Source organism: Rhipicephalus microplus, chromosome 8, assembly GCF_043290135.1.
Source record: "Rhipicephalus microplus isolate Deutch F79 chromosome 8, USDA_Rmic, whole genome shotgun sequence".
NCBI lineage: Eukaryota > Metazoa > Arthropoda > Arachnida > Ixodida > Ixodidae > Rhipicephalus > Rhipicephalus microplus.
In genome coordinates this window covers 14,004,861-14,020,342 of record NC_134707.1, presented here as the reverse complement: position 1 = coordinate 14,020,342, position 15,482 = coordinate 14,004,861, and the positions used below count along the sequence as shown (strand labels likewise).

Here is a 15,482-nt window from a genome sequence, read left to right as displayed (position 1 = left end):
AAAACGAACCACTACTCCCCAAACCCTCCGACTCGTAGTCATTTGCACATTGATTTCGAATTCGTGCCCACTTAAGCGGGCAAAAGAAAGAACGAGCCGGCCTTTCGGCAATTTGTGCGCCGAGCGCAGATACATATACAACTCCCGTGCGTCTCGAATCTGTTGTTGTACCACGCACTGGCGTTGCATGCGATCGACCGTGGCTCGCCCTCAATAACGTCCCTTAGATGGCGCCAGGCGTACATTTCCCCGCCGTTCCAACCAATCACGCCCCGTCGTTCACCGATTGAGGTAGCAGACGTGCGGAGTGGCAGACGACGCGTCGGTCTGTGCTGCTCCTTTATTTGTTTGGGCTGAGGATTAAACCACCGAATCGTCGGTGGCGGGCTAATCACTTTGAGAACTGCAGAAGTTCGGGGTGCGTACTGCGAGAGACGAGGCAGAGACAACGATAAGAGAAACAACGGAGAGGCCTTAATGAGTATTTTGCTGCCATCCGTGGGACCATTTTTCGAAAGAGGGGTCTCGTACGAGACCACCAAGGCAAACAAAGCGATCATTCCGCCCCCTAGAGGTAATAATCTCGGGCACGCGGCTTCGCTGTATCTTTCGATCTGCAAGCTAGAAAGAGTGTACTTCGTTTTTGAAAGTAGAATAGAAACAAGTGGGAATCGTTTGAGCGTAACGTATACTGCAGCTTGAAAAGTGTCACCGTTTATAGGAACTTGCTCTAAAGAAGTTTGTCGGAGTGTTTCATAAGCTGAGTTGAAACTATTCACAGCAAAGCACTACATCTTGTTCGCCATTTTGTTCCATACGCCTGCGCTATAAATCAGTCTGGCATGACGACATTTACAATGCTTTATTTTTTATTGTACAGTATAATCATTACTGCCCATTTGAAAAAAAAATGACATTAGTGTGAAAAAAGTGCGAAGTGAATGCACACAGATAACAAAGTAGAATACGATCGGTGCGATCATTGTTAAGGAACAAACTTGTTGCGTGTACGAACATAGCACTGGAGGTTTCAGTTTAACAAAAACGCCTGCCTAATCTGTCAAAACAGCACGCGTGGTTTTAAAAAGCGATGAAATAATATCTCAGGTTATATTATATATATATATATATATATATATATATATATATATATATATATATATATATATATATATATATATATATATATATATATATATATATATATATATATAGGATATGGCACAACGGGAGCGTTGTCAACAAGGATAAATATATTTATTTCCCAACAGTTTCGGGAGGGGACCTCCCTTCATCAGGGGATGAGTTAACTCATCCCCTGATGAAGGGAGGTCCCCTCCCGAAACTGTTGGGAAATAAATATATTTATCCTTGTTGACAACGCTCCCGTTGTGCCATATCCCATACCTTCACGAAGACTAACTGGCCCATTGAATTATTACTCCCACTATATATATATATATATATATATATATATATATATATATATATATATATATATATATATATATATATATATATATATATATATATATATATATATATATATATATATATATAGGCTGAAGCTGAAACCCTTTGATATCGATCTGAAACATTCAAAGCCACGCGCCCGCAGGAGTCGCATCTACGACCACACAGTGCATGAAACAACGCATTGCTCTACCGCGAATACAAGAGCCTGTACTGTGTTACGCTTAGAGGTCACCAATATTAAGCGGCAAGCTCAGCAGCGAGGTAAGATTGCGAGTTTCATAGAACTCAAAGCCGAAATGAACCAATGAGTCAGTTATTATAGAACTGATTATCTGAATAGAAGGCTCGGAGTAGCTCGGACATTACGTCCTGGTAGCCAACTTGTGGGATGAGGTGGCCCAAAACAATCATTCATTAGCCAAGTGACTAAGCTAATGTCAAGGTCATCATGTCCGACCTTCTCCATTCCTTCGCATGCTTCGCGGCGCACTATCCGTTGCAATAATTTTAAATAATAACGAAAATCTATGAATGAATGAATCGCGACCACCACCTGTCTGTGGCTTAAAGAAACAACGCAGAACCAACAATCTGCATAAAAACAAACATACGATGTGTCTTCAATTTTTTTACAAAGATGACAGCACAGCACAGTTGGGTGGCCAGCCACATCACACGGTTCATCCTGAAGTCTGCGCCAACACCAACAAGCAATGAGCGAATGTTTCACAGACCTTACGCGTTTGAATCCAGTGCCATGAACGGAAATATAAACCGTACGATTATTGGTTCCGCTTTCGAACTCGCAGATATGATTTAGTTCAATTTTGCTTTTCTCTGGTTATTTTTTCTTGCTTAGAAACCTCCACACAATTTCTAGCAATCCGTCATAACAGGCATTTTGGAAACATCGAGAGAGAAAGAATCCTTCTTATTTTTTCGCAATGGGCCATTGGGTTAACTTCCGGCGTTCAAAGCGACCGGAAGTAAGAATATATATATATATATATATATATATATATATATATATATATATATATATATATATATATATATACAAATACACAAATACACAAATATATATATATATATATATATACAAATATATATATATACACAAAATATATATACACAAATATATATATATATATATATATATATATATATATTTGTGTGTGTGTGTGTGTGTGTGTGTGTGTGTGTGTGTGTGTGTGTGTAGAGAGAGAGATATAGGAGAGTGGGGGGTAAAATGGAAAGGCAGTTGAGGTCCCAGCAGCGGCGCATTGTTTGGAATCCTAACGGGGGAAAACACGCAGGGAGCCAACACTGCCGCTGCGTGAAACTAACGTAAAGACCCCACAGAACAATGGAGGGAGACGGCCAAGGGAAAAAAATGAGTTGCGCGCAGCGAATTGAAAGATATTGATACGTACGTGAAAACATAAAAGATATCCTTAAAAAACTCGATCGTTGGGGGATCTCCAAGGGCAAAAAAAAAAAAAAAGAGACGGTGCTGGTCCATTGAGTGGCTCGGAACGGCAGTTCCGGTTGTTGAGCCCTCGTGACTGCACTCTAACTTCCGGTCTCAGCGAAATGCCTTGTGATTATGGTTCTTTTTTTTCTTTTTTCCTTATTTCTTTTTTATTTGCTGGCTCATCATTGTTTATCTCTCTATAGCCTCTGTTGGCATCGCCTTACGATTTCTTTTTTAGAATGTTTAAGTACTTTATTTATTTATCTCTTTTTTTCGTGACCAGAATAAATTACGTTGTAGTAATGTATACGCATTCCTTACTTCCTATTTTTCTACAATCTTAGTAAAAAAAGTTAAACGAAAATTGAGAACAGACCAGCGACCTGTCTGTCATGCGTGTTCCTGGGTACTGTATGGCTCTGTCCCTTGCGACTTCAGGACACTAGCGTATTTTTAATGCGAATGCATTTTTTAGTCGGGGCATGTCAGGCGTCTGACGGCGTCCACGCACCGACAGGTGTTATCCCTCTGCTCTCACTCCTTCTCCAATAGCAGCAGCAGCGGGCGCGCGCTTATCCTCGTCCCTAGCCACCGGAGCAGGCGGTGCGGGCGGTGTACCGGTGAGTGGAGAGGAGGAACACGCTCTGACTTGTGAGGAGCTCTTACGTGCGTGGAAAGAGTGTAGGAGATGGTAGGTGCTTCCTTTGCCACTCCTCTCACTTTTCGTTCTCTCCTACCTATGACTCTTTCTCCCGTCCGCTCGCACGTATATATAAATGGAGTGAGCGCGCGCCTCACTCTCAACCGTTCGCTGGCTGTTGAATGCGTAAATTGTTATTTACTGTACAAATCCTCGTCTCATCATAAAATTACGCCATGAAAGTTACTGCGCAGTGTACTCTCAGCGCGAAAAAATTGATCCGCATTGCCTCACGACTACCTTCGGGGAGGTGGAGGCAATATTTTAGTCTGTCCGGCACACTGCCACACGCAAAGAACAGGGTGTTAACTGCGCATGTAAGCGTCGGGGAAACTTAGCCACTCTGTGGAAAGCCACTTCTTTCCCCCTCGATTCTACAAAGCAGCCGTGGTTCGCTCTGTAGCTCGTTAGCTGCAAAGTGATGCCTGCATGTGCTTAACATATCGACGCTTCGACAGCTGTTTTTCGTGCCGATGCGGCACTGATTTGCGGTGATGTACAACGGTGAGCACTGTTAGGATGAACACGCGAGCTCCTGGCGGCGCTCCGTGCAGCGCCAGCGTGCTGGCGCGGGCGTGCATCGAAGCGTAGTGACGCATGTGCACATGGGAGCTTCTTTACGTCATCAGCTGCGTAGCTTGTGCACGACATTTTACAGTAGTCAAGAGCGGGTCTCGCTTGTCTGTAATACAGCAAGAGCGGCACTCTCGTCGGCACCTGTGCCACTTGTATTCGATGCGCGGCTGCTCTGGCGCTCCGCAATGCGCTGCCACACTGAGCCGCGTTCCCCCTAACAGTGCTCACCACTGTACCCAAATAATCTATCCCGTAGGTTTAGTAAATGGCGATGGATGCTACCGAAATCTTGGAGGACATGGATTACGTGTTTCTTAGCGGCTTCTTATTCTCCATAGTTGGCGCCATTTTATGTGGCAAAAGCTATGGCAACATTGGCTATTTGTGGCAACAACTATGTGGCAACAACTATGTGGCAACATTGGCTATTTGAGATACGCTACGCGCTTGCGTTAAGGGTTGATTGATTGATTTGTAGGGTTCAACATCCCAAAACCACCATATGATTATGAGAGACTCCGTAGTGAAGGGCTCCAGAAATTTCGACCACCTGGGGTTCCTTAACGTGCACGCAAATCTGAGCACACGGGCCTACAACATTTCCGCCTCCATCGAAAATGCAGCCGCCGCAGCCGAGATTCGATCCCGCGACCTGCGGGTCAGCAGCCGAGTACCTTAGCCACTAGACCACCGCGGCGGGGCGCGTTTGCGTTAAGGAGTTACCAGACAGACTCTGAGAACACTGAGTGGAACCGACTCTACTTTGTTTCTCGCGTCACGTACCGTGCGATTGGGGCGTTGCATGATTAAACGAAAACACCACTTGCGAGATTGAAGCGTTCAAGTCAACAAGAATATGTACAAGGTCTTACGAGTCGTCAAAACCACGAAACAATTACGATCCGCTTTCAGTCATCGGGGCTGCGTCAACGCGCACCGACATCCCACAGGGAATGGGTAGTCTCGCATTTCGCCTTCATTAAAGCGCGACCACCGCGGGCGGTGATCGAACCCGCGACCTTCTAGTGAGCAGCCGAGCGTCATAACCAACGTAGCACTGCGGCAGACATTTGCCTCTTCAACTGATTGATCGTTGACTTAACACGTTCTCAGTGCGCACACAGACAAATTCGCTTTTCTGCACCGAATGATAGCCTTACCCTCGTACTAGAAAACCGACCTAAGCATTATCTTACGTCTTCCTTAAGTTTCTATAGTCGATATGTGTGTTAAATAAGAACACAAAGCGTAAAAGGCTAAAAGCGAGCTACAGGATTTCTTTGTGAACACTGCAACGATTTGCTTGCCAAGCGTAATAAAGACAAAAGACCTATAACCATAACGCGAGATAAGCATGATGTTTGTTTGCAAATACGGGCCCTTGAATACATCAAGAGAGAGAGAATTTATTTACAGAAAGTTAGAGAGGTCGGCCTGAGCTATAGTTTGCTCTGGCCTGCTACTCTACACTGGGGAAGGGTGACTGGGCAGTGAAAGAGTGCGGAATGACGACGGTAAGGTAGAGAGATGATATGTTCTTATTAGGCCGGGTAACTCTACAGACGTGCATCCAGTCCAGTGGCTTCTAGGAAAGCTATGACGGCTCGTATAACCACATGTGTGCTGCTGGCGTCAGGCCAAGGACCTAACACAACGTCATCGGTTAATGGTCGACTAATCAATCGGCGCATACATCAAAATCTCGAAAGTTGCCATGCGTTTTTCTACGTTTCACAGTAAACTACGCACACAACGCCAGATCAACAAATGCTCCTCCTTGCGAAAGAAGGCGGGAGGTATGCCGCAGCGCAAGTGAATGGCGAAAAATAAACGCACCAAAATAGCGTCGGCAAGCGTGTACAGCGTTAGCTGCGGTGCGGCGGGAACCCATCACCGTCAACGCGAACAATGCCCGGTGCCGTGAAAAGCACGGCGCGCGTTCGAAGCACGTGCGGGCAGCGCACGTACAAGCGCGGGAGCGTAAACATGCACATAAACCAGCATGCCGATGGGACACGGCAGCTGAAGGTCTCCGTAGACAAAGGTTGGTTGGACTTCGTATGTGGACCATGGATGCGCTGCTTCCCAGACTGGGGTGCCGCACACCGTGCACTTTAAAATTAAAAAAAAGAGTCATTTGACTCTTCTATTTCTGTTTCGCTACATATGTGGCTCTCACATGTGTAACTCTCTTTAGAGGGACGCGTTGACTCTTCTTACACGATGCACTGCAAAAGGAGTCATCGCGTCACTGTAAAACAGAGTGATACGTCCTACGACTCCCGACAAGGGAGTCAAACTAGGCTCCCTAGAGAGAGTTATGCATATCAGAACCACTTGTGTAGCAAAAAGGGGCCAAATGACTTCTTTCTTTGGAGTGTAACTCCGCACGCCGCCCGATCACCGAGTACAGCAAGCAGGCATGAAAGAGAGCTGAAGCTCTCTGTAGAAAAACGTTTTTTTGGGATTTAGTATGTCGAGCCTTGACGCAGTGCTTCTAAGATTCGGGTGCCACACTCTGTACACTTTAAAATAAAAGTAGTCCCTTGACTTTTCTTTTGCTACGCATGTGACTGTCACAACTGTAAATATTTTTACAGGAACATATCGACTCTCCTTTCACACGATCCCGTAAAAAGAGTTACCACGTCACTTTGAAAAAAAAGTGTTACGTCCTGCGATTCTCAGAAGAAGAGCCACCGAGCCCTCTCCTTAAAAGGAGCTGTGCATATGGGAGTAACTTGTATATCAAAAAAAAGAGTCAAATTGCTCCTTTTTTAGAGTGCGCACACCATGCTCTGCCTGATCAACGCGTAAAGTCAAAGAACATAAAAGGAAGCTGACGGTCTTTGCAGAATAAGGTTTGCTTGTCTTAGAATGTCGAGCCTTCGTGCATGGACTAAGAAATTCGGGCGCCGTGTACTTAGACTCCGCTCTCAATTCTGTCGAAGCGTACAACCAGAAGACACAGCAGCTGACAGTCGCTGCTGTGGACAAAGGTTTCTTGGGTTTAGATGGAGGCCTCAAGCATGACTTCCGAAATTCGCGCGCTCTACCACGCTCTACCAGATTCTTGATGCATGGTACTTACTACAAAACTGAATGCTTGAGAGATTACTACATTGACTGTGTACTCGTGTAACGCACATTTTACGGCATGTTCGAACAGCATGACCCCATTTTCGCTTTGAATGGCCTCAAATGTTACTAAAGCCTTGGTGATCGGTTTAAAAAATGCCACCATTATGAAATACGCCAGTATAGCGGAATTTGGCAGCATCCGCAATGGCAAGACGAATGAAGTAATCGAGAAAGGTTGCGAAAACATAAGCCGGAAACAACGAATACGACGACCAGGCTTGGCAGTAATATCATTGCAGTAATGAAACCATAAATAAAATATATGTGGATGTAATGAGCAACGTAATCAATCATTGCTAACAAATATTTAGGAGAAGAGTAGTCCTCCTTTTCTAATTTTTTAACTAAAATATTGCCTCTCTGCTTATTTTATGTCATTGAAATTGACCGAAAAGGGAAAGAAATAAAGAACAGGAGAACATGATTTCTGCAAGCTGAGGAATAATCTCCAAGGTCTCCAATGTATAATAAACCTAAATGTGTGGCAGTTTGGGCTAGTTGGTATGACATGACGATAGTTAACGCGCGAGAACAGAACGACGACAGAGGGTCGTCGTTCTGTCTCCTTTTTGTTCCTCTGTCGTCGTGCTGTTCTCATGCCATAACTATCGTATAATAAACCCCCCATGGGAGCTTCGTGGATATAAACCACGAGCCAAAGATTCCGGCATCAAATCCCGACTACGAAAGCCGCATATCGATGAAAACGCGATGCTAGAGGTTTGTGTACTTAAGATTCAGGTGTCGTCAGACTCCTGGTGGTCGACTGAGCTGGGGGTGTTCTGCAGGACCCAATAATCTCACTTTCCTCTTCTTCCTCCTTGGTGGTTGAAATTTCCGGAGCGTTTCAGTGCAGCGCCGTTCATGATCATATTATGATTTTAGCACGTAGGACCCCCAACAGTTATTATTAAGGATAAAGGCTCAGATGATTGACCAGTGCGCGAAAATGGTGGAAAGAATCATCATTGCGAAAAGACATCACCATACATTATTTGTAACGCCATCATGACATCAATGTGACGTCACAGAGTGCCGTGATCACATGGCCACATTGCTTTGTAAAAGCTGGGCCGATGTCGGAGGCAGTGCAAAACAAGGTGATGGGCAGAAAGATTGCAATGCTTACAATCTTGGAGGCCTTGCAAAACCACGCTATTCGCAGAAAGCTTTCGGAGAAAGGCGCCAATCTGAAACGCATCGACTTCCATGAAAACGATGAATATTATGAATTTATTCTTGGCGGATGCACGTACCCTGTGAGTTTTATCTTCGGTGCATATATGCTGTAAATAATGTATATCGGAGTTCAAAAGTAATAGTACTGTAAAGTCACTACTTTCGGCCAGCAGTAAGTTGTGATACAACCTAAATTCCTTCTTAAATGTATCCGAAAAAAATAAATTTGGTGTTTAATCGTTTCTTTCGAGTAATTCTGTTATCCCTTACGGCGACGCACACAAACGCGCAAGTGGCTTGCAATGTGCAGGTCTGCCGCACAATCCTCTCAGTCTTTCCGCCGCTGTTTTAGCCGATTTGAAGGTCAAACCCCGGCGGCGGTTCGGAGTCACGCTAAGCGGGAGAGTACGGAGAGAGTTTGCACGGCGGCCCGGTTGACGGCAACCTTACTAGGAAGGAAGATACTATGGCGCCGTCGACACTGTGACCGCGCTCGCAGCAGAGAAGCATTTCCGGACACCGCGCGCCACAGCGGGCGAGGCGCTGCCGTCGGCTTTTTCGCCGAAGGCCTTCGCCCGCTTTCTCTCTCAATGGCCTTCATTCGCCGCCGCCAGGGAAATTCGGTGCAGTCGCTGGTGGGTAGATAAACGGAATTAATATCCGACGGTGCACGTCGAAAGAGATCTCACGTGCCGATTACAAGTTAATCTCACGTGCCGATTACAAGTTACAAGTTAACTTAAAAAGGTAATGAAACTAACAGAAAATGTGGTCAGGGAAATAAATAAAAGGGGTCACTTCAAATTCATTCATTTGTTCATTTATTATTTAACTTACTTTATCGAAATCAATTATAGGTGCACTCTCAGCTGAATTTTGCCATTGGCGTCCGCCATTAATCACCGTATATAAATATGTATCTATATATATATATATATATATATGAAAGCGCAAGAAAAAGAAATAATCTAGAAAAAGACAGGCACGCGGAACAGAACGTCTGACCTTTCCTTCGTGAGCGCGCAGCGTTAGCTACTGAGCCACGAAGGAGCACCTCCTTCGATGTTGAAACTGCAAGCTGTTAATACCTACAACTTAGCGTTGGCGGCGCCTATCTCGGGGGATATAGCATGTTTTCAGCATTACCAGCCAGAAGGCGCGATGAGCGTGCTAAGCGTAAAGCTCGGCGCCCAGCTCGTCGCGATGCGCTTTGCTCCGCGGAGGGAAGGAGCCTCATTTGCGCACTTTTCCTGTGGTAGGGGAGAATTGAGTGCCTTCGGCTTTCACCAGAACGATTCCGTTTAGTTGCCGGACGCCATCCTTCACTCGCTGGACAGAGCCCGTTTGCAAAACGAGCGCGCGCTTTTCAAACACAGCGAAGTAACAACTGGGACACTTGTCAAGTCCCATTCACAACAGTACCTGCGATTAAGTTTTGTGCATCGTTTTTGTTTAAACAGTGCATTAAGTGTCGAGCTGTAAGCGTTGTTAGTTACCTCTTGTGTGTTGTTTTCGTGCGTCATTTGTGCGTGAGCAGCGCGCTGCACGTTCGATAGGCTTGCCGTTCTCAGCGTTACAGTCCAAGTTGTGGCTATCGCATTCATTCCTTCGTTCTTGCGGCGAAACTGTTATTATTCATTCATTATATTATTTATTTATTTATTTGTTTATTTATTTATTTCGACACACTGCAGGCCATATACTAGCCAATGCAGGAGTGGAAAACCAAGTTAGTAAACAAGACAACAAATAAAGTTATCGGATTGCAGGTTGCCGACACTATTATAGTAATCGAAAAAGGTTTCATGAATAAACATATAATACAGAATATGTAGCAAGCAGGTAAAGATGACAACTAAGTCAATTGTTTTCATTGATTGCTGTTTTTAAAAGTGTGCACTAATTATGACCTAATTAAGCAACCCATATTGCCGGTGTGATTCATACCGACCATCGGATTACATTGTATACGATGCTCTACCCATTCAAAGAAGACGTACGGCGGTTCCTTGTGAAGTACGTTGTGCATTTCTGTACATGCAATCCCTGGGAGTGTTAACCAGCGCCACTCGTAGGCAGGATGGCGAGTATGGAACACTTGCCACATTGGCCAAGAAAGTTAATCGTCATTTGGAGGTGGTGGGTTCGGATCCTTGCGACGGAAAGGCTGTTTTTAGTCCACTTTAATTCATTGCAGTGTATGTCATAATTACTACACCCCTGTTATAGAGAATAACTGTTGTCCCCAATTACTTGCCGGTCGATTAGCCGGTTGGATTCATCTGGCCGTGTCTAGCCAAAAAACGAGCCACCCGTAAAAGAAACCTCTTTTTTTTTGTGCCGACTTCAAGCTATTGCTGCCATCAATGACACATTTTCCAAATCAACTAAATTGCACTGTACTGCTTTTAAATTAAGTACATTAAAGAAAATGAGAAGGCAAAGTGGGAAAAAATAGTGCATCTCATAATTATCCACATGATACCGGCCCTAATTATTTTCGATAAAAATCGGGTTTTTATATAGGCGATGTCCAAATGTATTTTGTCAATATGTTTGATTGGGCGAGTTGGTGATACATGATTATTTTGAAATGAGAGCACAATACTTAGACGCGGACAGCAAGTAGTGCGCTCTCATTTCAAAACAATCCAAATGCATGTTCATTGACCTCTAAACTACCAACTCTCATGCACTACTGGTTAGTAAGTCGAATGGCGCATTACTAACAATACACGATGAAACATAACTAGTACGCGTTTGTATGAAATTTTTCTCTAAACCACTGCTAATACCTTCCCCAACTCTATTTTTCATCATAACGAGGAATGAAGTTCGTCAGTAGGATTGCAAATGGAGGACAGATTTCATAATGTTGGAACTTCGTGCCACATCGTCCGCGCTGACATCTCATTGTTCGACGCGCAGACGATCCTTTCCTCACAGGATGTTTAGATGTCTGTCGAGACGTGAAGTGTGTGTGGGGGGGTGGCGGAGAGGGGGCGAATGAGAAGGCGATACGAACACGACCCGTTATCAGAGTTATGTATTAAATGCGAAGCCTAAGCATCCTCCAAGTTGATTTTCAAGGGCGAACCTCCTAAGGGTAGGGCCCAGCACGTGCTAGCTCCCACGTGCTAGCTCCCAGCACGTGCTAGCTCCCACGTGCTAGCTTCCACGTGCTAGCTCCCAGCACGTGTTCACTCCCAACACGTACTCACTCCTGGCGCGCGATCACACTCTTCAACAGCGAACATAATGAAGCGATCGCTCCCAGCGCACCTCTCGGTCGAAGTGAACAAACACCGCTATGGGCGCTGCGGTGATGCGGTTACTAGATGACGCATCACCAACGGCGTTGGGAAAAGTCCGAGAAATCGATAAATACGCACGTTTCAGCGAACCAGCAGCCTCTTTTCTTCCTATACGTCCGCGATGCCGGATCTGTCAACAACAACAAAAATGCAAGAAAGTCAGTTCTCAAGATATATGCATGAAGGAAACATTTGATAAGGTAAAGTAACGCGACTAACGTACCCCCAACAACCATGTGAAAAACAGCAACACAAATGGCAGAGGCATCAGAAACTATTCAGGGGTGTTTATTTAATAAAGGCAGTATAAAACAAGCAGATAATGAAGTGATTCAAGTCATAACAAAAAGATTGTTTGTATGGTTTTACTGCAACGTAAAATAACTATTACTAAAGAAGAAAACTTGCTATTCATTCTTAATGTACCCAGACAAGAGAAATCAAGAAGGCAGAGATGATTCCAACAATCTCGTGCAATTTCATTAAAAAAGGTAAAAATCAACACATTTGACCACATTTAAAATTTACTCAATTTCTTTTCAACAATATTTTATCATATCTACAGTGCATATAGATTCGTTAGCTACATGAGCGTCACCTCCTTCCCCGCCCCTCTCTCTTTTTTGTTACGAGAAGATAGGAAACGCAGCTCACACCTGTGGTGTGGTTCAGTCTGAATCTGCGTCGACTTGGACGTGTTTTCTGCTTCGAGTTCCTGGTTGTTGCCCAACACCGGCCCATCATGCGTCTATCTAGCCTGTACACAGTGTGCCTTTAAAAACCAAGCGATATCTCCTTTGAGTTATTAATGCGTAATTTTAACCGAACGTTCATTCTGCACTTCGTCGTGATTCCCCGAACCACTTCACGTCTCGCGAAGAACCTAGCGACGTCATTTTTTTTTACCAGTTTTATAGCGTTAAAGCCCCAACGCTGCCGAATATTCCAAACGCTCGAGAAGTCCTGTTTACGAAATTTTATTTTTTTTTTAAGTGAAAGCTCCACGTGTGGCGCCCGTCAGGGCTCACTGCACGCAACTATGGCCGTGGTTGCCAGGCGGAGTGCCCTGATGGCCCCGTCGCTGTCTACTTTATTGTGCAATATTTTTTCTCTGTATTCGCTTTCTTATTATATCGCATTCGCGAGAACGATTTCGTCTGGGTAAATGGCGACGCCTTTGTGCCTTCATTTTCACTTCTGCGGTCGATTCTCTCCTCCTTACGACTTTCCTTCTCTCGCAATTCCCCCCGCCCTTTCTATTGTGATCGCGGGCGCTGTTGTACGCGGGACGCATCATCAACGTTGCGGTGTTCAAAACTGACAAAGTGTGCCTGTGAGAGAAAGAGATATAGAAAATACACTAGCAGTACAAGAAATACAGATCCTCAAAAGGTGCATTGCCGAGACATTCTTATGTTATTGGTCGCTCAGGTACGTTTTCTCTTTCTTTTTCTCTTTCTTCCTTCCTTTCTTTCTTTCCTTTTGTCCTTTCTTTCTTTCTTGTCATGCCGAATCTCTTTCACTTCGGTGAGCCGGCGCGTGTCCGTAAACAACCGGATGCGATAAATTATCCGTGGTATGCATCTGTACCTGTGATCGCTTAAATGTCTCGCGTTAAAAAAAAAAACTCGAAAAAAGAACCACATATAAAACGGTCGGAAGCGGACGTAGTATGCATGAGACGTAAACGGCAGCTATATGTCTTACACGACGACTTCGTGGCCGAAGCTGAATTACTTGTTTCTCGAGTCGGGATGAAGGAAAACGACACAGGCTGACGGTGTAAAAGAGGCACCTGCGCACGAAAAATAAACTACACGGTGGTCCAGCGGTTACAGTGGTCGCTTGTTGACCTGAAGGTAGCGGGATCGAATCCAGGGTCACATTTCCGCGTAGGCCTAATGCCAGAGGCCCCTGTGCTTAGAATCAGGTGAACGTTAAAGAAGACCGAATGGTCAAAACTTCTGAAGTCCTGCACTGCGGCATCTTTTGTACTCATATTGTGGTTTCCGAACATAAAATCACAACAGTTAGAACAACAACACAGAAAGCGTTGCACGGATACAACACCCCCCCCCCCCCTGAATTTGGAAATTTCAATGTAGCGAATTTCAAGTGAGGCGGTTAATTAAAGCACGCACAGAAGAATGCAAAGCTCACAACATGTCTGTACAGCAGTGTTCATCTTATGCAAGGCTTGCACCTGATGCAGTGTTTATAGTTATACACTGTAGAGTTCACACTAACTCAGTTGCGATCTCGGTGCGCCGTCGAGAAGGCACTGCCACGGAATCGTGCATAACGACAGTGTATGACGTCCACTTAGTGTGCGTCCCGAGAGAAACAATGTTCGAGGCATGTACGGGGAAAACAGGTGAAGGCACTATAATGCTTTTCACCACCCTACTCTTACCTCTTCTATTCTGTCTCTGTAATTCCCATCCCTACTGAAACGTTCCGTACGCGGGTCCAATAATTCCATATGTTTTCATAAAGACTACATATGTTTCCTCGATATTTTCCATATATATCCGTAAGATTCTTACGGAAACATACGGAATTATTGGACATCGTATACGGAACGTTTCAGTAGGGATCTCCCCCTTCCCTGCGCTTAACTGTGGAGGTGCCCTCGTTTAAGAGAGGCAGTAACGGGACTGCGCTTTTTTCTTCCTTTTTCATCTTTTCAAAGCCACTTGGTTGGGAAGGCACTATTGAATCGATCACTTGCTACCGCACTTCCCTTCTCGACGCCTTTACAAAGACCTGTAAACACCAGCTACATCTAGCGGCGAACCTGAGTTTAAACTCCAAAGAGCGTTCGTGTCTGTCCACGTTAGAAGAGTCCGTCAAGTATCGCTGCATGCATATACTCGAAGCGTTCATATAATCACAATCCGTCTACGAGCGCACATCACTGCTTATTCGATTCCGCAACGTGCACAGTCGAACGCCACAACAACAGACGTCTCAACGAGGAAATTGTATAACGGAATATGCTGACAGAACCTACAAGACCACGTGTATGGCGTTTCACTGCGTATGCTGTTTTATTTTGATCAGCGTAACCGTCATTTAATTATTTTATAAACGCGGCCGGGGAGGAATTTTATACGAACTCGGGGAGGAAGCACCGTGCATTAACAATTAATGCACGGTGCTTCGTCCCCGGGTGCTTTATTTCTTCGCGGCATTTTGATCTGAGGTAACGAGTGGGAGGGAAATAGAAAATGGGCGGGGGCAGGCGTCACCTACTCCCTTCCACCCCCCCACTCCCACCTTTCATAGGAGAATACAGAGAAAGTTTACGCCACTATGATTAAGAAAGCGTGATCCGAAATTTAAAGATCTCGTAGATTTCTGCTCATAGATTGGATTCAGCGCCAAGAGCCGTTTAATTTGCTTCAGATAGAAATGAAATTTGTTGTATAAACTCGCACACGACGCACAGAAAACGCGAACGCGCAGGCTGCCGCAGTGCATGACGGTCAGTGATGGTTTTATAAGAGCTTTCAAGAGCTACTTACGTAACTTTTAATCACGCTCCACGCCGCAAAACAAACTCCACGGTGCTGCAGGGAGCACTGTACCGCAAACAACAATCCTCAATAATCCCTGATCC

The 15,482-nt window shown here is 44.9% G+C and overlaps 1 protein-coding gene across 2 annotated transcripts in view; it reads right to left on the bottom strand.

Annotated features, from left to right (window-relative positions):
- sd (TEA domain transcription factor 1 homolog scalloped) overlaps positions 1-15,482 on the bottom strand; it is a 237,377-nt gene that overhangs the window by 137,881 nt on the left and 84,014 nt on the right. For both annotated transcript variants that reach the window (XM_075871106.1, XM_075871107.1), the window contains exon 2: positions 11,939-11,990. The gene's annotated coding sequence lies outside the window, so the exon portion shown is untranslated. The remainder of the gene's footprint in view (positions 1-11,938; positions 11,991-15,482) is intronic.